This window comes from Scleropages formosus, chromosome 16 (assembly GCF_900964775.1).
Source record: "Scleropages formosus chromosome 16, fSclFor1.1, whole genome shotgun sequence".
Classification (NCBI taxonomy): domain Eukaryota; kingdom Metazoa; phylum Chordata; class Actinopteri; order Osteoglossiformes; family Osteoglossidae; genus Scleropages; species Scleropages formosus.
In genome coordinates, this window is record NC_041821.1 from 25,263,156 (window position 1) to 25,288,166 (window position 25,011).

Sequence of the window (25,011 nt, forward strand, 5' to 3'; positions counted from 1 at the left end):
ATTAGTAGTAATGGTATCAGAAATACATTGTTATCTTTGTGTTTACCAGTATGGTATTAAGAAACAAGGGTTTTTCTGATTTTCATCAATATTAATGTTGCGTATTCGGATCTGGTAGGAAAATGTGCTTTTCTATAATTTTTTGACAGTCGGACTAATTAACGTTTAGTTTAGTTGAATGCCATTTATGCTCTTATTATTTACGACATTCTAACTTTATTTTTTTTAATGTATCAGAATGGATTACCAGCCCACCAAAGGTGTCTGGTTGCGCACACTGTCCAACTCGACAGGTAAAAATTTCTCCATTCATCATTTCTGGCAATTAAAATCTTTATTCAATAAATAAATCCTAAAAACTGTCATGCCGACAAAAAATCTAAAATAAAATGTAGCCCCTACGCAAACTGTTCCCATGTTATGTTTGTGTATTTGGTGTGTGTAAAGTTTATTCGTGTAAAACACAGTCGTATAAATATGGAGATTGTTATGGTTTTGTAATTTGATGTTTTTTTGTTCCTATATTGTAAGTTTTTTTGGTGTTTATCAGCAGGAAAAAAAAATGTCATTTAGGGACTGTCCAATCGGTGCTGGTTGGGAAAGTGCTCGCGACCTTGCGGAGCGGGAAATTCGAGGAAAAGAGGTGGAAGAAGAGGGAGTAGGGAGGAAAGTGTTGGAACACCACGTGGGGAGAAAAGGAGTTCTTTTCTTTGGAGACCGGACACTAGGAGAACGAGCCGGTTTGGGTTCGTTCTCGCTCGGGTTTTTTTTTTTTCCGATAAACTACGTGAGCATAACAGCCAGCGGGCGTGCGGTCAGTTGGTTTTGATTAATTAAAAAAAGGGGAAAGAGGAGGAACGGAGCACATGTGGAAGACACCGTTGTTGCACCGAGTTTTTTTTCTTTGGAGTTGTGACTACGGGCAGTGGAAGCGCCGGAATTTTTGCCAGTGCGCCTGGACCGCGGAGAGAGAGAGTGTCGCCAGGACTCAACATCATCGCTCCACCCTCGCCGGAGAGAGAAGGTGTGAGGACAGGTTGCTGTTGGTTTCCTGCATCGCACGGAACAGTGAGTAACCACGGGGTACTTCTCTCAGTGGTGGACAAGGAGCTCCAGTACAGCGCGCGAACGAGACGGTACCAGACTGATTCATATAAAAATCCCGGGTACAAGTATTCGGTTTCTACTCTGTCACTCATTGCGAATATATATATGTGTGGACTAGTTTATTAAATAAATGTTCGTTGGGTTTATATTTCACCTGGATGTTGTGACGAGAGTTAGGACAGGGAACGTGACGTCACAGCCCGTTTTGTCTCTTCCCTTAGGTAAGGTGTATGGTAACACCCTGGGAAAAAACCGGAGGACTCACTGCCCTGAGCGGTGGAATCAGTTAAGTGCTTTTTAATTACTAATGGTTTTAAGCCTTGGGGTATGTCTTTTAGTATTTTTCATAGGTCCTGTCATGCAGTCTTTATATTAGTTGGTTTTGTTGATTTTATTGTTTTTGTAGCCCACCTCAATTCTGGTGTTTTTTTTAGCAGCATGGGAGGTGAATCGGCGGTGTCTACAGCAACACAACTTTGGGATGCATATTCTCTTGCTTCCCCAACTGCGGGGTATGACTCGCTAGGGTGAGGAGAGGCCCAGTTAGCGTCGTGCAGCTACTGTTATATATATATTGTGAGTACAAACCTCCTGCATCGACTTAGCAACCTCAGCCCCTTTTCCGTTCCCAAAAAAAAAAAAAAAACCATTCACACACACACACAGACTGTCGGTTCTTGGGTGTTTTCCTTTTCACAACACATCTCCCCTATTGACATTTTAGTAAAACAGGTGAATGGTACAAATATATATACACAATTAAAAAATTAATAAACACCCACACAGTAAAGAAACCTACACTACACTAAACATAAAATAAAGTGAATAAATAAATAACATTGGCAATAAATAAATTAATTAATACAAACACACTACACACATAACTTGAAAGTGCAATAAGTGCTATAAATTATTTTAAAAAATGTGCAAAAAAATAATGTGTGATAAAAAGGATTAAAAACCCTAAACCTAACACCCGCACAGTAAACTAACCTACACTACACCTTTCTTTTTTTTTCTTTGGCATCCACACACACACACACACACACATCTTCAGAGCCGCTTGTCCCATATGGGGTCACGGGGAACCGGAGCCTACCCGGCAACACAGGGCGTAAGGCCGGAGGGGGAGGGGACACACCCAGGACGGGACGCCAGTCCGTCACAAGATACCCCAAGCGGGACTCGAACCCCAGACCCACCGGACAGCAGGACTGTGGTCCAACCCACTGCGTCTTTGGCATCCATCAGTCTAGAAATACCATGGAATTGCGCCTTGGTTTTGTCCGCTTCACGGTGGTTTGCATCACCGGCCATGACTATGAAGGCCCAATCGAGAGTGATAATCCTTGCCGCAGTTGCAACAGATGTGCTGGGTGCCATTCATATGTTCCACTTGAAGCCTGACCTTCCTGCGTCTTCGCCTCTCCTCAGCCTGTAGTCGCAGCTTTTGTTCGCCACGTCCCAGACCTTGATGAAGTTCCCGCCTCCAGCTGCAACGATCAGTTGCCAGCTCCTCCCAGCCGTTCACATTAATGTCAAGCTCTCTCAAATCCTCAAGTCCGGTTGGACGTACACCAAAGGCCAGTTCCCCATACAGGATGTCTTTCGGGATCCTTCCATCATCCATCCGACAGACGTGCCCTAGCCACCGTAGCCTGCGTTGCCTGAGGATGGTCTGCATGCTTGGCAATCCAGCTTGATTAAGGACGTCACTTTTAGTAACTTTGTCCTTCCACGAGATCTGGAGGATGCGTCTGAGGCAACGCAGGTGGAATGTGTTCAATCTTTTCTCCTGGTGGGCATACAAAGTCCACGTTTCACTTCCATAGAGCAGAACTCCAAGAACGCAAGCACAGTAGATTTTGATCTTAGTACGCTTGGAGAGCATGCCATTCATCCACACTCTCCTGCTGAGACTGGACAGAGTCGTGGCGGCTTTTCCTATTCTTTTATTGAGCTCAGGCTCCAGTGACATGGTATCTGTGATGGTCGACCCGAGGTAATTGAATGCGTGAACGACCTCAAGAGTGTAGTTGCCGATGGAGATTGATGGAGGTTGAGGGGTACTTTGTCCCATAACATTGGTTTTCTCCAAGCTTATTTTGAGACCAAAGGCCCCAGCTGTGCGAGAGAAGCAATCCATCAGCCGCTGAAGCTCTTCCTGTGTGTGTGACACCAGAGCAGCGTCAGCAGCAAACAGCATATCACGGATGAAAACCTTCCGTACCTTCGACCGGGCCTTAAGCCTCGCGAGGTTAAACAGCTTCCCGTCACATCGGATGTGTAGGTAAACTCCCTCTGTGGAATTTCCGAAGGCTTGCTTCAGCAGCACTGCAAAGAAGATCCCAAAAAGAGTTGGAGCGAGCACGCATCCCTGCTTAACACCACTTTTGATGCTAAAAGCGTCAGACGTCGATCCATTGAAACAGACTGTGCCCTGCATATCAGCATGGAAGGATTGAATCAGCTTAAGTAGCTTAGGCGGACAGCCGATTTTGCCGAGAACCCAGAGAAGCCCACTTCTGCTGACGGTATCAAACGCCTTGGTCAGATTGATGAAAGCGACATACAAGGGTTTCCTTTGCTCTCTACACTTTTCCTGCAGCTGCCTCAAGGAGAAGATCATATCAACGGTTGATCGTCCGGCACGGAAGCCGCATTGTGATTCCGGGTAGATCCGCTCGGCAATTTTTTGAAGCCTTCTGAGGACAACTTGAGCAAAGAGTTTCCCAGTAACGGTGAGGAGTGAGATGCCGCGGTAGTTGTTACAGTCACTTCGGTCTCCCTTGTTCTTGTAGAGAGTTACAATCGTGGCATTTCGCATATCCTGTGGTACCACACCTTCTTCCCAGCACTGACACAGTAACTCAATACTATAACACGGCTTGATTTGTCGAAGCACTGGTTGAACACACTCCCCAACAGACACACACCCACCTTACCGTTGTGAGCCCCTACAGTGCCCAAAGAACTACAGCAACATTCCTCGTTAAAGGTGTATATGCCATATATCTATGCAGTTATCACCAAATTATCTTGTAAAATAAATTCGATTGTGCAGAAGAAAGCAGGGCAACAGGTACATTTCCCCTCCTTCTGCTTTTCAAACAGCAAACTATTTTTAATAATTAGTGTAAGCGCAATTCATGTTTTAAAAGTTGTTATGGCTCAATTGAATTCACATGAGGCTGCTCGGTTAATAACTTTTTAAATTCCATAAATACATAATCCACTCTAAGTACATCGATTTGGTGACTGAGATTTTTGTAGAGTGCTCTGATTGGTTCAAGGGTAGCGCGAGGAGAAAGGGTGAAGAAAATGGATTTCTTTGTGAAGAAGGGGCAGTGCTCTCTCTTGTTAGAGCTACATGTGTTTGTTTCCTAATAAACCTGTTGTAAAATGCTACATCTTTCTCCATTCAGTGCCAGCAGTACAATAAAATATGCCTCCACGTTATCAAACCCTACATTTACAGTATATTTTTATAGCTTTATTCAGCACATATGCTGTTGTAAGACTTGCAATATCCCACTAGGAACAGTGTGTCGGCGAAGCTTTGGGTATTTTGCTGTTGAAATAATAGATACAGAGTACATAGAGAGGCCACAGCGTCATGATGGGAGGCTCTGCTAGGTCGCCATATTGGAAAAATGTAGTCGTCAAGAGGCACGCAATATAGCTATGCTACATTTAACTGTACCAGTTACAGAATCAACTAGAGCAAGGAGAAAGGCTTGTCGTTTCACAAGTATGTACTTCACTTTCTTCTGCTGTAAGGCAGGAGTTTATGCTCCAGGCACGTGAGTAAACACAAGAACAAGCCAAGTCCAGACATTGTTTATGCATTAAATGTCTTGTGGTGGGTGGTGACGCCAAAACTCTCAACACAATCACACCAATCCTACCACAAATGGTACTAGGTTCAAGCATACAGATTGTGTTAAGGATTCGGGTGTCTTGTTGGATGGGAAGCTGTCATTTGTATCTCAAGTAAATGCTTTTACCAAGTTCTGCTTCCATCAGTTAAGAAACATAGCTAAATTATGGCAATTCCTATGTAGATGGGATGTTGAGAAATTGGTTCATGCTTTTGTTTCAAGCAGGCTAGACTATGTTAATGTTTTATTATTGGGTTGTCCATGCCAGATTGTATCCAGGCTACAACTGGTACAAAATGCTGCTATGAGAAGGAAGTAAGTAGGAAGTACGACCATATAACACACACACACACACACACACACATTTTCAGAACCGCTTGTCCCATACGGGGTCACGCGGGGTGCGGTGGCGCAGTGGGTTGGACCGCAGTCCTGCTCTCCCGTGGGTCTGGGGTTCGAGTCCCGCTTGGGGTGCCTTGCGACGGACTGGCGTCCCGTCCTGGGTGTGTCCCCTCCCCCTCTGGCCTTACGCCCTGTGTTACCGGGTAGGCTCCGGTTCCCCCCCCCCCCCCCCCCCCATATAACACCGGTACTTAAATCATTGCATTGGCCCCAAGTCTTATTTAGAGTCGATTATAAAATCTGTACATGGCACTGCTCCGGTTTACCTTTGTAAGATTATTGATTCTTATATCCCAGGACAATATCTTCGTTCATTAGATGCAGGTTACCTTAACGTACCTGTGATCAATAAGATCTCAGTAGGAGGTCGCGCCTTTAGTTATAGAGCACCTAAACTGTGCAATAGTCTACCAGTTACTGCCAGAGATGCTTTGTGTGTATCCATCTTCAAATCCAGATTAAATGTAATTCTACTTGCTCGTGTTTGTTTTTCCCACTTATATACCAATGCATATTAAATTGACTTGTTTTAAGCTACAAATTGCTAACAATTTGCTCTTGTTGAGCATTGTCTTCCTACACAAGACCTGAGGAGGCCGGCTGGCTGAAGATGATGACAGACTGCCATGATGGACGAGACGCACCATGCTGAGCTGGGAATTCAAGCTACCATACAGCAACAATATAATTATTACTTGTAAACTGACTTAGAAGTCTGATTTAATCTAGAATGTCCAGGAGGGGTGGGCAGCCACTGACCCTTGGAACCCCAGAGGTTTTTTCTCTCTCGATTTTCAGTGGGGAGTTTTTGTTGCTTTCCTCCGTGGCCAGTAGGCATGCTTATAGCTCTATAAAAGCATTATATTATGATTGTTGGTAATCAACTCTTTGTTTCTTTATGTGATATACCGTATTTATTTTTCTTGCCTTATGCTTGTGTTAAAGTGCTCTGTGTCACTGCGTTAGAATAGTGCTCCATAAAAATAAATTGAATTAAATCTGGATCAGCAAATAGGCCGAAATGTTTAAATATTGAAGTAAGTTGATCTTTGGTTAGAAAAATTGTGTGGTACGGCCACATAACTTTGTTTGACTGCCTCACATAACTGCCAAACATAGCCAAATTCTGGCCACTGGCCTTAACTCCCAATAAAATGTAGAAGATACTAATCCTGTGACTGTGTGTCATGATGTGTAGCGACACGTGTTCACTGTCTTGCGTGTAAAATCTGGGGATTCCAAGTGCTTCGTTATTTTGTGGATTTATTCTGACTAATTTACAGATTCCCAGACAAAGAAAAGGATAAGGAACGATATGAAATATGGATAAGAAACTGCAGATGTGATTGTCTGCCAGGAAAAGGGAGTGTGCTCTGCAGAAAGCACTTCAGTTTGATTGGACCAAACAGATTGTTCGCTTAAGGGAGGGAGCGAAGCTTAAGTAGTGGGGGGCATGTTGGCGCAGCGGATTTGGCCGGCGCATGGTCTGTGGTGGGTCTGGGATTTGAGTCCTGCTGGGGGTGCCTTGTGGCGTACTGGCATCCCATCCTGTGCGTGTCCCCTCCCCCTCCAGCCTTGCGCCCCGTTGTTGCCAGGTTAGGCTCCGGTTTGCCCTGACCCCCACTTGGGACAAGCGGTTTCAGACTGTGCGCGTGTGGCTATAAATTGGCCTGCTGAAGGAGGGACACACCTTGAGTTAATCTATAATAAAGTCTTTCTTTGAAAAAGTTTTTTTTAAATTTTTTTTATTCAAAGCGAAAACTTTTGAAATCTGTTTTGTTTTACTACCAAGATGTTTTGCCCAAGGTAACTGCTCATCTGTATAAATTCCCAGAAAGTTAAGATCTTTCTACAGTTTCACTGTAGACTCCACAGTTTGTTTTTAAATTCTCAACAAGTTTGACAGATTTAGCTACAGAATTTTGTATCTTATACTTAATCAATAGGCACTTCAGTATCAATGAGTATTATTAGTATCATAATAAAGTTTACATTTTTATACTAGATATTGTCCATTTCTTTATAGAACTGGAAATATCCTTCATTTAGTAAAATTCAGTTAAAAATTTATTGACCAAAATTAGATTTGACAAAATTATATACACTGAGCAGCAAACTTTTAAGTTTCTTTGTTGGTCAGATACCATCTAAATGGCTATCATAAATGGCTATAATAACAGAATGCTGAGATTATAGTATTTTGTGTAAATTAAACAAGTCCAAATCCTAGGAAATCTCTGTTGTACTGTATATTAACAGACACTGAATGTGGGGTGAAGAGATTACTCTGTTAATTATGCATAGGAAGGTCTTGATATGGGAAACGAGGTAGGTTAGATATGGCACTTTGTGGAATCTTTCCACAGATTCAAGAACATCAGATAATGCAAAATATACCTTAAACTTTTAAACGTTTGAAGAGACAGAGAGGGAGAGAAGTGAACATTCCACAATCTTAATTTCAGTACAGTACTCAAGCCCAATGTCTAGGTACCAATACTGTATATACATTAGTAAAGTTCCTGGTATTATTCACCTTTCTGTCTAATCGCATGTCTGGTTTGATCAGCTCATTGAAAATATTATTTACCTTTAAAATAAGCTATATTTCATGGAAATTGACAGAAAATTACCAAAGATAGAGCAGCCTTGCGCTTTTGTACAAGCATAAATCATTTTTCCAGTATGGTGGACGATATTCTTTGAGGCACAGATGTTATCATTGAGCTGGGCCTATCTATGTACTGTATATCTATGCTATCTGTGCATATCTATGCTTAAAATTTATGTGTATAGCTTTGGGCATCATGTGTCGAATGGGAGAAAGTCTGCGTTGATTTAAGTTCACGCATGCGCGCTTTTGACTGACGTCAGAGTTTGCGCAGACGCCTTGAATATACAGTACGCGGATATTTGGTGAACCGTCAATCTTTCACAGGAGTCTGTTTAGTAGTGTGGCAGGTAACGCATGCTAGTGCAATAGCGCAAATTGGGAAAGACGTTGACATCCTACCTTGTCTGTTAAATAGCGCTGCTTTGTGACTTGACAGGCGGTGAAAAGGCTGAATGGCTATGGTATGGACCAGGTGATGCAGTTCATACTGTCTTCAAAAATGAACATTTGCACTCTGTTTACTTGTGCAGAATTTCAGAAGACTGCCATGGCAACGGCTATAGGGTTTGCCATCATGGGATTCATCGGCTTCAAACTCGTCCACATTCCCATCAACAACACCGTAATGTAAGTGTGGCGTAATTATAGCGTAAGTAGTGTAGTATAACCACACATATTTGTATCCTACTTTATTTTATGATTTATTCTTTACTGTTTTCATCATTATGTATTTCTCATATTCCTGGAGTATGTTCCTAGTTTCTACTTGTTTGTATTTATGTGTACCACGGAAAGTTGGAAAAGCATTTCACCGCATGTCGTACTAAGCATGGTTGTGTACGTGAAAAAACTTGAAACTAAGTGTGGTGTAAGTATGGTGTGGGAGCCAGGTGCCCAGGACTGCTCGATAACTCCTATATTCCCTTTAATCACCTTAGAAGAATTACATTCAATTAATTTTTACAGAGAGCTCTTCTTACACAGTGACACAGAGCACTGAACAGAGGCATAAGGCAAAGAAAGAAATACACCAGAATTATAAGATTATCATCAGATTGCATGTTCTGCATGTTGAAGACACGGGACAGATCGAAGGAACAGAACGTCTTGATCTGTCTTTTCATTGTACACACTTTCTGCAAGCAGCTTTATTTATTAAAATGACAATCCACAGTTTATAGAAAAGATGTTTGTGTTTGGGATTGGATCCCGTTTATTCATGTCTCAGGCCAGCAGCGAGATACCGTAATTCCTGAAGTCTGCACTCTTAATGAAAAGTCTCACAATCATTTTGGTCTGTCAGTGCTGCCAGGAATGAAATTGTTTTAATTTTCAAACTGCTTTTTAACTTTGCCCCATGTCGCTCTTTCTTTCAGAGGTGGTTAGCTTTCTCTACTGATGGACAAATGTTGGAGGGGGACCCTGGGATGGCTGAATGAGAGTGCGGCTTCTTTTCTATGCATTGTACTGTATTTATACTTGGCTCCATTAATAAATGTGCAAGGGGAAATAATTGAGGGACGTACAAGTGATGACTGAAGGCACAAGTAGTATAAAGGCTGGCTTTTTCACGTTAAAAACCTGATGGCTGTGCTCCCTGCAAGATCTCATGATTCTCAGCAGCACCGGTTTTGCTTGTTTAAGAACCTGACATCCTTAAAATCAGTCCGCAGCAGATGCTCGTCCACTTGCTTGACACCTCTATTTCCTGCGAATTCCCATGCTCCACAGAAGCGGCTGGTCACTCTTCACAGTAACAAGCTTTCTCCCTTCATCAGCACCATGGGGCTCATAAGTGTTGGATGTGCTGACCAGCTTGCCAAACTGAAGCACCTGATGATCTGCATCAGAAACAAACAAGCACAGGTCAGAGTGCTTTCAGTGGTGAAGGAAACAATCTATAGTGTAAAATACTTTGTTAAATGACAGTATGTTTGTTACTTATTAGACACTTTTCTCCAAAGCAACTTCCAGTGAACTCTATGTAGTGTCATCAGCCCACGCACCTTATTCACCGCAGTGACTTACACTGCTAGATACACTATCTACAAAGGATCACTCATCCGTACATGAGTGGAACACACTCTCTCTGTCACTCACACATTATGGGTGAACCTCAACAGCATGTCTTTGGAGTGTCGGAGGAAACCAGACACGGGGGGAACGTGGAAACTCCACACAGACCGAGTGGGGATCGAACCCACGTCCTCTTGCACCACCCAGGCCCTGTGAGACAGCAGTACTACTCACTGTGCCACCCACTATAGTATTTACAGCATCCAAACGCATTCCTGGAATCAAATGTACAGTTCCGGTGACATCAGTTCCTGTGCCGTATGGATGTTTTAACTCATTGCAAGGGTTAGACCAACCTATTTTTTTTTTTTTCTTTTTGTCAGATTAACTTGTTTCCAGCATCTTAATTCCTTACCTTATTCTATTCATATTCTTCAACCCTGCAGTACGTGGAAGCCATCATACTGAGAATTATTACTGTTGTAAAGCTGTCATTGTTTAACTTGACATTGAAATTTCACCGTAGCTATTGCTTTGGCGGGGGTGCAGTGGCACAGTGGGTTGGACCTTGTCCTGCTCTCAGGTGGGTCTGGGGTTCGAATCTCGCTTGGGGTGCCTTTTGACGGACTGGCGTCCCATCCTGGGTGTGTCCCCTCCCCTTCCAGCCTTATGCCCTGTGTTGCCGGGTTAGGTTCTGGCTCCCTGCGACCCCCGTATGGGACAAGTGGTTCAGATGGTGTGCATGCGTGCGCGTATTGCTTTGGCCATCAATACAATGAGAGGAAAAAAAAGGAAAGGCCCATTTCTAAAATGGGCAACAGGCAGTGCAGCAGTTCAGAATATAGAAGAGTTACTGAAAGTGGCTATTGGTGCAGTGATACCCTTATAATCAAGGTACTTATTGGTCAAGGTAAGGTCTTACTGGTCACAATACCATGCTGCATAAATGGGTAAAATACTGTAACCTGCTTTGAATAAAAGCATTAGCCATGCAATAATAATAATGCTGGAAAAAATTACTTTTACAAAATTGCAGCACTTCAGAAAGTAAATAAGGGGTAAGTGAATCCATGCCAGCATGAGGAAAGTGTACACGGTGTGAGAACAAACACCACTGTGGTTTTGTCTCGAGATATTTGGGCTCCTGATCCCCCTTGTACTTTACACCTGAGATGATGACACTCAAGTGCTTTACGCACATTCCTATGAAAAACACGAGGCACTTTCCAGGACACGCAGTAACTCTAGTTGCAGCCTCTCTCATGCAAACTGCACAAACGCTCTCTTACACTTGTTGCCATTAAAATCGCACACAGTTCTCAAAGCAGACTTTTCACGGGAAGAAAACAATGACATGGCTGTAAAATACAGACTAACCCTCAAAGTGAAAATGTCACATAAGACCAAGAGATATAAACATGGCAGCTCTTCAACATCCACTTAACCACCCTAGAAATACTGGAAGAAACCAGCTGGTTTGAACAGATACACTTCCAAAGAATTGCACTGTTCAGTGATGTTCTGAAGATATTGATCTGATATACTGTATAAGAAGAGTGGGAGCCACACAGGGCGGACACAGTTTTGAGTGGAAAGGTTTAGTCCACACATAAATGATCCCCCAGCGATATGCTGTGCTCTACAGTGAGCCACACACAAAGCCTTGGTTTTACTTGGCATTATTATTAATTCTCATTCTTTCAAAATGAAATGCAGACACTCCCTGTATCATGAACACCTCTCATCCACTCTAACATATTCATTAGAGCTCAGACCACTTTATTCCCGAGTGTGGCCGAGCAGGTGGACATGTGGTTACAAGCAGCTCAAAGGTCGCAGGTCCAAATCCCACCTCTTGCTGGAGTACCACTGAGCACGATACTTACCCTAAATTACCCAGTATAATTACCCAGCTGTATAAATTGGTGAATAATTACAGGTAGATTAACACTGTGAGTCCCTCTGGAGAAAAGCACTGGATAAACATAAATGGGACAGCTGCTAGCAGAGTGGCAAGCGCTACTCCTTTTGGATCCAAAGGTTGCAGGTTCGATCCTCACCTCCGGCTGTACTAACCATGAGAAGGTACTTGCCCTAAATTGCTCCAGTGAAATTACCCAGATGTGTAAATGGATTATAATCCAATTATTTATACTATAGAAAAATAATTATATAGTATAAATACTGTAATTGTAACCTTAACACTAAGTTGCTTTGGAGAAAAGCATCAGCTAAATGAGTAAATGCAAATATACCATATATTTTTAACATTGTTCATTCAGTAACAGATTGAGTGCCAAACTGCAACTGTAAAGTGTGAACAAACATTTATTTACACAGTAATCATTAATATTGAATGGCGCTCCATGACTGAGACACCCTTTTCCAAAAGGTATGAAAATGATGCTGTGAGAATGAGCAGTGGGAATGAGGAACAGGTCAGGCGGCTGTAAGCAGAAACCGTGGTCCTTAGGAAAGAGGGTACCGTCACGGTGGGCCCCTTTCAGCTCTCTCTCACACTTCAATTTGCACGCTCTTTCGTCCCTGTGCGTAACAGTCCCGATGCTGTCCTCAGGATGACAAAAATCCCATTCGCAGTCAGCCTCCTTTGGGAGTTCGCTACTAGTATACCAATGTATTTTCTGACTGCATGGGGGACACATAAATGAAAGGAATAATGATGAAAATGATAATAGCCTGTGAGTTCACGTAATCACAGGCTGTCTGCACTACAAGCTGCTGTAACCATCTATTTTACAAACCTTGAGAGGAGGACTGCAAACTAAAGATGACCACACTGGGCTTGTTTGAATTCCGCTCCCAGAACAAAATGTGAGGATAGGTGTGAACCCCGCAGATAAACCTTCAGTACAACATTCTGAATAACTACGTTTACATTTATTTATTTAGCAGACGCTTTTCTCCAAAGCAACTTCCAACAAACTATATGTAGTGTTATCAGCCCACACACCTTATTCATCAAGATGATTTACACTGCTAGATACCCTAGTTTCAATGGGTCACTCATCCATACGAGTGGAACACACTCTCTCTGTCACTCACACACTATGGGTGAACCTGAACAGCATGTCTTTGGACTATGGGAGGAAACCAGAGCACCCAGAGAAAACCCACGTAGACATGAGGAGAACATACAAACTCCACACAGACCGGGGGTCAAACCCACGTCCTCTCGCACCACCCAGGTGCTATGAGACAGCAGCGCTACTCACTGTGCCACCCAATTGTCCAAGTAATTTTCCATCCATCCATCCATCTATCCATCCATATATATTTGCCCAACCCAGGGTCACAGTGGTCCAGAGCCTATCCTGGAAGCATAGGCCAAAAGGCAAGGTACACCCTGGATGGCACACTTGCTTATAATTTATAAACTTATCATAAAGTCTTTCCTAAAAGATATCAACTCAGTACTAGCCTTGCTTCTGCTCTGTTGCCACTGGACTTTCACCCACTTCAAACTGCATGTCATTGCTGTGAAAGCTTATGTTAGTATCTTAGCTGTGTGTTGCATGTCTCCATTTTATTTGTATTATTTTCTAAAAGGTTCTAATGCAGTTGATACAATAAACTGAATTATAGAAAAATAACTGATCTGGAAGATGACGGGAACAGAAAACTCCACCCGTGTGCCTCTCCACTGCAGTTTATGGTCCCAAGAGAGCAGGAAAGTTTTGCATCTTCTGCTTTAAAATCTGTTCCTTGCTTTCAAAATAAACACAGAGCACCCCAGCGCAGCAAAAGGTACTTCTGAGTACCATTATTCCTTTAGCTGACATTTTTACTCAAGTTACTTAGAATTATTGACCCACTTGCACAGGTGGGTAATTTTTACTGGATCAGTTTAGAGTAAGTCTTATAATTAAGGCTACAACTGCAGTTGAGATTTGCACTTGCGACTTTCAGGTCTGAAGGCAAAAGCTCGAAGACTGGCGGGGAAGGAGCCTGAGCTGGTGCGGGAAGTTGAGAGATACCGTCTAGATATAGTCGGGCTCACTTCCACTCACAGCTTGGGTTTTGGAACCACTCTTCTCGATCAAGGGTGGACTCTCCACTATTCTGGCGTTGCCCAGGGTGAGAGGCGGCGGGCGGGTGTGGGCTAATTAATAGCCCCCCAGTTTAGCCGCCATGTGTTGGAGTCTACCCTGGTGAATGAGAGGGTCATCTCCCTGCGCCTTCGGGTCAGGGAACGGTCTCTCACTGTCATTTGTGCTTATGCGCCTAGTGGCAGTGTAGAGTACCCGGCCTTCTTGGAGTCCCTGGAGGGCGTGCTGGAAAGCGCTCCCACTGGGGACTCTGTCGTTCTACTGGGGGACTTTAACGCCCACGTGGGCAGCGATAGTGACACCTGGAGGGGCGTGATTGGGAGGAACGGCCTCCCTGATCCGAACCCGAGCGGTGAGTTGTTATTGGATTTCTGTGCTAGTCACGGTTTATCCATAACGAACACCATGTTCATGCATAAGGGTGTCCATCAGTACACTTGGCACCAGGACACTCTAGGTCGGAGGTCGATGATTGACTTTGTATTCGTTTCTTCTGACCTTCGGCCATATGTCTTGGACACTCGGGTGAAGAGAGGGGCTGAGCTGTCAACTGATCACCACCTGGTGGTGAGTTGGATTCGATGGCGGGGGAAAAAGCTGGACAGACCTGGCAGGCCCAAACGCATAGTGAGGGTCTCTTGGGAACATTTGGCGGAGGCCCCTGTCAGAGAGGTCTTCAACTCCCACCTCCGACAGAGCTTCAACCAGGTCCCGAGGGAGGTGGGGGACATCGAGTCTGAATGGACTATGTTCCACGCCTCCATTGTCGGGGCAGCGGTTCGAAGCTGTGGCCATAAGGTCTCCGGCGCCTGTCGCGGCGGCAATCCCCGAACACGATGGTGGACACCGGAGGTAAGGGATGCCGTCAAGCTGAAGAAGGAGTTCTATCGGGCCTGGCTGGCTCATGGGACTCCTGAAGCAGCTGACGGACAGGTACCGACGGGCAAAACGGAGCGAACCTTTTTTTTTTGGTTATCCTGTATACACATGAATATTATAAAGTAATACATGTGGAATATATGAAGGCAGGTGACATTGCCTTTCAGAAATTTACATTAAATACCCTCACACTAAAAAGGTGTTTATTAGTGGCCAATATTACTTGTTGTATAGCCAAAAACTCAAAACTTTTTCATTTAACATTACTATCAGAAGAAGTGTTAATTGCCTTGTGCAAAAGGCCCAGTTGTAAACGTTTATAGGGTTTAAAAAAAGAATGAGAAATAGCTTGGGGAAAAAAAACACCATAGTAATGCTGAGCACCCTACTGTTTAGGCAAATTGCATGGGATTCCTAGCAGCACGTTAATAGCCTAACGCAGACAAAGCACACACATTTTCAGAACCACTTGTCCCATACACAGTCGCAGGGAACCGGAGCCTACCCGGAAACACAGGGCATAAGGCCAGAGGGGGAGGGGACACACCCAAGACAGGACGCCAGTCCGTTGCAAGGCACCCCAAGCGGGACTTGAACCCCAGACCTACCGGAAAGCAAGATTGTGGTCCAACCCACTGTGCCACCATACCCCGCAGACAAAACAAGCTTTGTTAATTCGTGCACAGACCCATATATATGTATACATATATATATATATATGTTAGAACCCGGGAGAGATCAGTTTGCTCAGTTATAGAAACAACCACAAATTTTCAATGTTGTATGAATTCACTTTATAACTCTCAACCCATAATGCCTTTATGTGTCAGTTCTCACCGCTGCAGGAAAAATGAGGCAATTTTGCTCAACTACTTATTATTGCTAGAAATTGTACAATAGAAGTGACTAAAAGATGCATCCACTGTTAAATTGTGTGGGTTGTATAGTAGTACTGAACTAATGTTCGGTTTCTTGTGCCCTTTTACAAAGAGATGCAGGTGGATGCAGGCACATCACTCAGACTTGTGTGCAAACAGATTTTCTCTTGTATGAGGAAGGCTGCTTTCTTGAAAATTCCAGAATAGTTTGTACAAAAAAAAATACATAATGAGCTGTCAACTCAACCGCTACCTTAACGTGGTTGGAGGGGTTTGAGTGCTTGAATGATCTCAGGAGCTATGTTGCCTGGGGCTATATGCCCCTGGTAGGGTCTCCCATGGCAAACAGGTCCTGGGTGACAGACGAGACAAAGTTCAAAACCCCCTTATGATGACCATTAAATCAAGGTTCTCGTTTACCCCGCCCGGTATGGGGTCACCAGGGCCCCACCCTGGAGCCAGGCCTGGGGGGGGGGCTCGCATGCGAGCGCTTGGTGACCAGGTCTATGCCCACGGGACCTGGCCTGACTCAGCCCGAAGCCAAGACGTGGAGCCGCTCTTCGGTGGGCTCACCACCTGCCGGAGAGGGCGTAAGGGGCCGGTGCGTTGTGATTTGGGCGGCGGTTGGGGCCGAGTGCCCGGCCGACCCAAACCTCTGGCACCAACTCTGGCTTTTGAGACTTGGAATGTCACCTCACTGGTGGGGAAGGAGCCTGAGCTAGTGCAGGACGTTGAGAGATACCGTCTAGATATAGTCGGGCTCACTTCCACTCACAGCTTGGGTTCTGGAACCACTCTTCTCGACCAAGGGGTGGACTCTCCACTATTCTGGCGTTGCCCAGGGTGAGAGACGGCGGGCCGGTGTGGGCTTATTAATAGCCCCCCAGTTCAGCCGCCATGTGTTGGAGTCTACCCCGGTGGATTAGAGGGTCGTCTCCCTGCGCCTTCGGGTCAGGGAGCGGTCTCTCACTGTCGTTTGTGCTTATGCACCTAGGGGCAGTGCAGAGTACCCGACCTTTTCAGAGTCCCACCTCCAACAGAGCTTCAACCAGGTCCCGAGGGAGACTGGGGACATTGAGTCCAAATGGACTATGTTCCACACCTCCATTGTCGGGGTGGCAGTTAGGAGTTGGGACCATAAAGTCTCCGGCACCTGTCGCGGCGGCAATCCCCGAACACCATGGTGGACACCGGAGGTAAGGGATGCCGTCAAGCTGAAGAAGGAGTTCTATTTGGCCTGGCTGGCTCATGGGACTCCTGAAGCAGCTGACGGGTACCGGCAGGCCAGATGGAACGTGGCTCTGGCAGTCGCCGCGGCAAAAACTCAGGCTTGGGAGGAGTTCGGTGAGGCCATGGAGGAAGACTTTTCGTCGGCCTCAAAGAGATTCTGGCAAACCGTCCGGCGACTCAGAGGGGGGAAGCGGTGTTCCACAAACACTGTTTACAGTGGAAGTGGTGCGCTGCTGACCTCAGCTGAGGATGTCCTCGGGCGGTGGAAGGAGTACTTTGAGGATCTCCTCAATCCCTCTGACACGCCTTCCGTAGAGGAAGCTGAGGCTGGGGACTTGGAGGGGGACTCGTCCATTACCCTGGCTGAAGTTGCTGAGGTAGTCAAAAAACTCCTCGGTGGCAAGGCTCCGGGGGTGGATGAGATCCGCCCCGAGTTTCTCAAGTCTCTGGATGTTGTGGGGCTGTCTTGGCTGACACGCCTCTGCAGCATCGCGTGGAGCTCGAGAACGGTGCCTCTGGACTGGCAGACCGGGGTGGTGGTCCCTCTTTTTAAGAAGGGGGGACTGGAGATTGTGTTCCAACCACAGGGGGATCACACTCCTTAGCCTCCCTGGGAAAGTCTATGCCAGGGTACTGGAAAGGAGAATCCGACCGATAGTCGAACCTCGGATTCAGGAGGAGCAATGCGGTTTTCGCCCTGGCTGTGAAACACTGGACCAGCTCTATACCCTCACTAGGGTGCTGGAGGGTTCGTGGGAGTTTGCCCAACCAGTCCATATGTGTTTTGTGGACCTGGAGAAGGCATTCGACCGTGTCCCTCGTGGCATCCTGTGGGAGGTGCTTCGGGATTATGGGGTTCGGGGCTCGCTGTTACGGGCTGTTCGTTCCCTGTATGAACAGAGCAGGAGCTTGGTTCGCATTGTCGGCAGTAAGTCAGACCTGTTCCCGGTGCATGTTGGACTCCGCCAGGGCTGCCCTTTGTCATCGATTCTGTTCATTATCTTCATGGACAGAATTTCTAGGCGCAGCCAGGGAACGGAGGGTGTCTGTTTTGGTGGCCGCAGGATCTCATCTCTGCTTTTTGCGGACGATGTGGTCCTGTTGGCTTCATGAAGTCAAGACTTGTAGCGTGCACTGGGGAAGTTTGCAGCCGAGTGTGAAGCGGCGGGGATGAGAATCAGCACCTCCAAATCCGAGGCCATGGTTCTTAGTCAGAAAAAGGTGGATTGCCCCCTCCGGGTTAGGGGGGAGTTGCTCCTTCAAGTGGAGGAGTTTAAGTATCTCGGGGTCTTGTTCACGAGTGAGGGAAAAATGGAGCGGCAGGTTGACAGACGGATCGGTGCGGCGTCCGCAGTAATGCGGTCATTGTACCGGTCTGTTGTGGTGAAGAGGGAGCTGAGTCGTAAGACGAAGCTCTCAATTTACCGGTCGATCTACGTTCCTACCCTCACCTATGGTCATGAACTCTGGATCATGACCGAAAGAATGAGATCGCGGATACAAGCGGCAGAAATGAGTTTCCTCCAAAGAGTGGCTGGGCGCACCCTTAGGGATAGGGTGAGGAGCTCAGTCACCTGGGAGGAGCTCGGAGTAGAGCCGCTGCTCCTCCGCATCGAGAGAAGCCAGTTGAGGTGGCTCGGGCATCTGTTCCGGATGCCTCCTGGACGCCTCCCTGGTGAGATATTCCAGGCATGTCCCACTGGGAGGAGGCCTCGGGGCAGACCCAGGACACGTTGGAGAGACTAAGTCTGGAGGACTCTGCTCGGACTGCTGGACCCGGCCCCGGATAGCGGAGGAAGATGAAAATGAAAAAAGTTTCAAATTACCCCAATACTTTCAAAAACGTACCAGTTTACATCTACATTTACATTTATTTATTTAGAAGATGCTTTTCTCCAAAGTGACTTACAATGGATACTATATAGTATTACCAGCCCACACACCTTATTCACCAAGGTGACTTACACTGCTAGATACACTACTTACAATGGGTCGCTCATTATACTCCGACAATCAGTTTTACCAGGGAAGAACTGCAAAACATTCGGCAATACACACCACCCAACATTTTACCGGTTTTTGACTATTCTGATGTTTTGCTGGACATTGTAGTCGGAGGTGCAGCGGCGCTACTCAAGCGCTCCAAGACGCGCAAGCGTGGAAAGCAAGCCGGCGCGCTAGTAAATCTCAGAAAGCGTGGCTTTAGAACAGCGCTGCCTAGTATCCATCTGGCGAACCTCCGCTCCTTACCCAACAAAATGGACAAACTTTTCCTCCTGTCCCAAAGAAACAAGGACTTTTTAAACTCTGCTGCTCTGTGTTTCACGGAAACCTGGCTGAATGAAGCCATCCCGGACAGCGCGCTACATCTGCCGGGCTTCCAGCTATTCAGAGCGGATCGTGATGCTGAATCAGCGGGGAAATCGCGTGGCGGTGGGACTTGCTTCTACATCAACGAAAGGTGGTGTACAGATGTAACAGCGTTGAAGATGTGCTGTCCCGATCTAGAGGCGCTCTTCATCAACTGCAAGCCTTTCTACTTGCCGCGGGAGTTTTCCTCATTCATCCTCGTAAGTGTTTACATTCCACCGCAAGCGTGTGTGAACGCAGCGCTGCAACAGCTGGGCGACCAGATCACAGACACAGAGCAACAACACCCAGACTCTGTTATAATCATTCTCGGGGACTTTAATAAAGCAAATCTCTCCCGTGAACTGCCAAAATACAGACAGCATATTACATGTCCCACCAGAGACAGTAATATACTGGACCACTGCTACACCACAGTAAAGGATGCATATCAGTCTGTTCCACGGGCAGCTTTGGGGCTCTCTGATCACTGCCTGGTTCATCTTATACCGACCTACAGGCAGAAACTGAAATCAGCTAAACCTGTAATAAGGACTGTTAAAAGATGGACTGGGGAAACAGAGCGGGACTTACAAGCCTGCTTCGAGTGCACCGATTGGAGTGTCTTTGAGGCTGCTGCTAGCGATCTAGATGAGCTCACAGACTCTGTAACATCATATGTCAGTTTCTGCGAGGATATGTGCATCCCTACCAGGACTCGTTTAACATACAACAATGACAAACCGTGGTTCACTGCAAAACTCAGACAGCTTCGTCAGGACAAAGAAGACGCCTACAAGAACGGGGACGGAGTCTTGTATAAACAGGCCAAAAACACACTGGCAAAGGAGATCAGAGTGGCTAAGAGAAACTACTCTGAAAATCTGAGGAAACAGTTTTCAGCCAACGATCCTGCATCAGTGTGGAAAGGCCTGAAAGACATCACAAATTACAAGACACCACCCCCCAGCACCGTGTCGACTCAACAACTAGCTGACGATTTGAATGAGTTTTATTGCAGGTTTGATAAACCCTGTCTCACACCCCACACCCATTCAGACCCTCTCTCCACGAATCAATTAACACCTCCAGTAACCGCCACCTTCCCCCCTCCTGCACTTTTGATCTGTGAAGAGGTGGTGCGTCGGGTCTTCGTCAAACAGAAGACAAGGAAAGCACCAGGCCCAGACGGTGTCTCACCGGCCTGCCTAAAAACCTGTGCTGACCAGCTGGCCCCTATCTTCACAAAGATCTTCAACAGATCACTGGAGCTGTGCGAAGTTCCTTCCTGCTTCAAACGCTCCACCATCATCCCCATCCCAAAGAAACCCAAAATCACAGGACTTAATGACTACAGACCTGTCGTCTTAACATCTGTGGTCATGAAGTCACTTGAAAGACTGGTGTTGGCCTACCTGAAGGACATCACTGGACCCTTGCTGGACCCCCTGCAGTTTGCTTATCGAGCAAACAGGTCTGTGGATGATGCAGTCAACATGGGACTGCACTACATCCTGCAACATCTGGACAAACCAGGGACTTATACGAGAATCCTGTTCGTGGACTTCAGCTCAGCCTTCAACACCATCATCCCGCACCTCTTCCCGTCCAAATTAACCCAACTCTCTGTGCCCACCTCCATCTGTCGGTGGATCACCAACTTTCTGACAGACAGCCAGCAGATAGTGAGGCTGGGAAAATGTTCATCCAATACTCGCACAATCAGTACTGGCGCACCCCAGGGATGTGTGCTCTCCCCACTGCTCTTCTCCCTGTACACCAACGACTGCACCGCCAAAGACCCCTCTGTCAAACTCCTGAAGTTCACAGACGACACCACACTCATTGGCCTCATCCGGGATGGTGACGAGTCTGCTTACAGACAGGAGGTCCAAGAGCTGGCTGTCTGGTGCAGCCATAACAACCTGGAGCTGAACATGCTCAAAACAGTGGAGATGATTGTGGACTTTAGGAGAAACACCTCAGCATTATCCCCACTCACCATCATGAACAGCACTGTGGCAACAGTGGAGTCATTCAGGTTCCTGGGCACCACCATCTCACAGGACCTGAAGTGGGAGTTCCACATAGACTCCATTGTGAAGAAGGCCCAGCAGAGGTTGTACTTCCTTTGCCAGCTGAGGAAGTTCAAGCTGCCACAGGAGCTACTGATGCAATTCTACTCCGCAGTCATTGAGTCTGTCCTCTGCACCTCTATAACTGTCTGGTTCGGCTCAGCTACGAAGTCAGACATCAGAAGACTACAGCATATAGTTCGGACTGCTGGAAGAATCATCGGCACATCCCCCCCAGCTCTCCAAGAACTGCACTCGTCCAGAGTCAGTAAAAGGGCTAGCAAAATCATTCTAGACCCCTCACATCCAGGCCACTTCCTCTTCGAACCCTTGCCATCTGGCCGGCGCTACAGAGCACTGAGCACCAGGACAGCCAGGCATAAGAAAAGTTTCTTTCCTCAGGCCATCTACCTCATGAACACCTAAATCTCTCCCCTAGAGAGTAAACCAGTGCAATACACAACACTACTTATATTTATAACTATTTATCACATCACATCATATCTCTTCTTACACTCCCTTGCATTTGTAACTAGTGACTATTTTGTATATAATATTGGGTACTGTATATTTTTATATATTTTTCATCCCTTATTCACATACTCTATCTTCTCATCTATCTTGCCACTGTCATTCTGTCTCTGCTGTGGAAGTTCCTGTCATCAAGACAAATTCCTTGTATGTGTGAACATACTTGGCAATAAAGCTCGTTCTGATTCTGATTCTCATCTATACATTGGATGTTAAAGGGCTCAGTATTTGACTTTGTGCAAATATAACTACACATATTCACCTGCAAATATAGGTACATATATCATGAGAGCTGACATGGCATAGAGAAGTTTTCAGCATTTTCACATCAGTTTGCTTTGTTACAGAGGTGCTTAACTTACACTTTTCTCCAAAGCAACTTAGTGTTAAGATACCTTAAATTATTAACCCATTCATATAAATGGCTAATTTTAATGGAACAATTCACAACTGGGATCTGAACCTGCAACCTTTGGGTCCAAAGGCACAAGCTGAAACCACTAAGCACCCAGCTTGCCACAGTTTATGGCATACAAAGACATATACTTAATATGTATACCATAAGCAAAGGAACATTTACCATACACATGTGGAACTATTTATAGTATGTATAACAATGATATATTATATAACATGTTATGTATACCATTCGGGGGTGCGGTGGTGCAGTGGGCTTGGCCAGGTCACACTCTGTGGTGGGTCTAGGGTTCGAGTCCTGCTTGGAGTTCCTTGCGACGGACTGGCGTCCCATCCTAGGTGTGTCCCCTCCCCCTCCAGTCTTGCGCCCTGTATTGCTGGGTTAGGCTCTGGTTTGCTGCGACCCTGCTCAGGGCAAGCAGTTTCATGCAGTATGTGTGTGTGTGAGTGTGTGATGTATACTGTATGTGTCAGTCTCACTATTTTCCCAAATTAATCTGCTCAATGCAATGCTGAATGAAACCATTAGATGGCACCCTACCATTGAATCACTACACTGCAAACTCCTTTACTATGGTAAAATATTTTAAAAAACTGCTAATAAAAAGCAAGCAAAAATCTAAAAACTGTTTTCTACCAAAAAAAAAAGGTACATCAACTGAGTTATACTGAAGGCCCAAGAGGAGCAAATTGGCCAGGTTTTTGTAACTGGCTTCTATATTGATTGATTTTAGTTTATAGACACTTTATGTAAGGTTCTGCAATTTTAATCATTTGCTGAGAAGTCAATCAAATTAAATTAATTGAACCAAGTCATTTAGCAGAGACCTCATACAAACACCATCCTTCCATCGTTCCTGCTTTTGATTTTAGGAAAAAAATTTTGATTAATAACCAATTGTCACCTGTGGGAAGATGTGTGTGTGGGAAGTTCTTCAGGAGAGCAGGTTAGAGCATTCACCTGGCAATCAAATGACCTTGGATTGAATCCAATGCTCTAATGTAGAACCCCTGATCACAGTGATTAATCATGACTTGCTCCAGTAAAATTTACCCAGCTGTATGAACATGGTAAATCACTGGAAGCAGCTTAACTTTAAACTACCTTGGAAAAAAGCATCAGCTAAATGAATAATAATAACACTAACAATAATGATAATAATAAACAGACCCAAATTAAATAATGCAGAGCAGGGTAAAGCTAAATGAAACAGCAAAACCCCGGAGATGCCTAGATTTTGGCGTCACCAAGTTGCCCCCCCAGCACAGAGGAAGTTTCTTCGAGGCCCCACAGAACCTGGAACCCACAACAACTGAGGTACTCGCATTACTGACTTTACGCAACATAGACCTTTGACGTACAGACCTTGACACATGGGGCAAGATGAAGCACGCAGGCAGGCATCGGAGTGCCATAATGTTGTTCTCGGCCGACATCACGGAGACGCATCCATCATCCTAACAGGCAGCCCAGATGAGAGGGACTGCGCAGCACAGCGCCTAAGGCACCCTCTGTTATGATCAAATATGAAAAAACAGACTCCTCTGAGGTGAGCTGAACTGAATGGAACCTGGAGCACATCAACGCAATGGATTCTCTCCCAAGTGTTGTCTAATGAGCTTAATTGCTCTCTGCTGCCTACTGTGCTCTTGGCACGCATGTAATAAATGAGCAGAGGAAAACAATCAAAAGAAAAACAACAACAACACTATTTTAATACTCAGAAGTGCAAGAAGCTTCCTCACGAGAGGGATAAATGGTACGCAGTACGCAAAGGAAAAGTACCAACTACCAAAAGTACCAACATACAATTCTGCATGATTCTCTATGATTATTATGCAGGCAGCAGTGGTTAGAGCCATTGCTTTGCACTCCAAGGAGACAGGTTCGAAATCCTCCTCCTGCTGTAGTACCCTTGATCACAGTACTTGCCCTGAATTGCACCACAAAAAATGACCCTGCTGTATGAATGGGTAAATACCAACTGGTAACATCCAGGGTAACAGGCCTGAGTTTGAAGAACGCGGTGATCAGGAAGAGGAGACGCAACCTCTGGACCGAACCTGTCATTATTATGATTATCATTATATGTCTTCATGAGGTGGGCTTTTCTGGGAGGAACTGCTTGTGGGCTTTGTCTCTCCTCCTGGTCTCCACATCCAGGGACCAAACACACTACTGGAGACCAGAACGAGCGAAGGGGAAACAAGGGTCACAGTTGGCTCTGAAATATGCCTCTGCCCCCTCTGTTACGCATTACCATGGTTACTAGATGTTGCCACATTCATTCACATTCAGACAGTGTAAGGAGGTCTCCTCAATCTTTGCAGGACAGCAGCAACTAACATCTCGATGGTTAAGAATGTGGCTTTGTTTCCAGAAGGTTGCCTGTTCAAGTTCCAGGATGGGTCCTGCCACAATGACCTGAATTGTCCCAGTAAAGCATCCACCTTCATAAAATTGGTATAACTGCTTCTGCTTTACACAAAAGTGTTAGAGAAGCCAAGAAATAACAATCAACCTGTAACAGGCAACACACTGAGATGTAGGGAAGAAAATATACT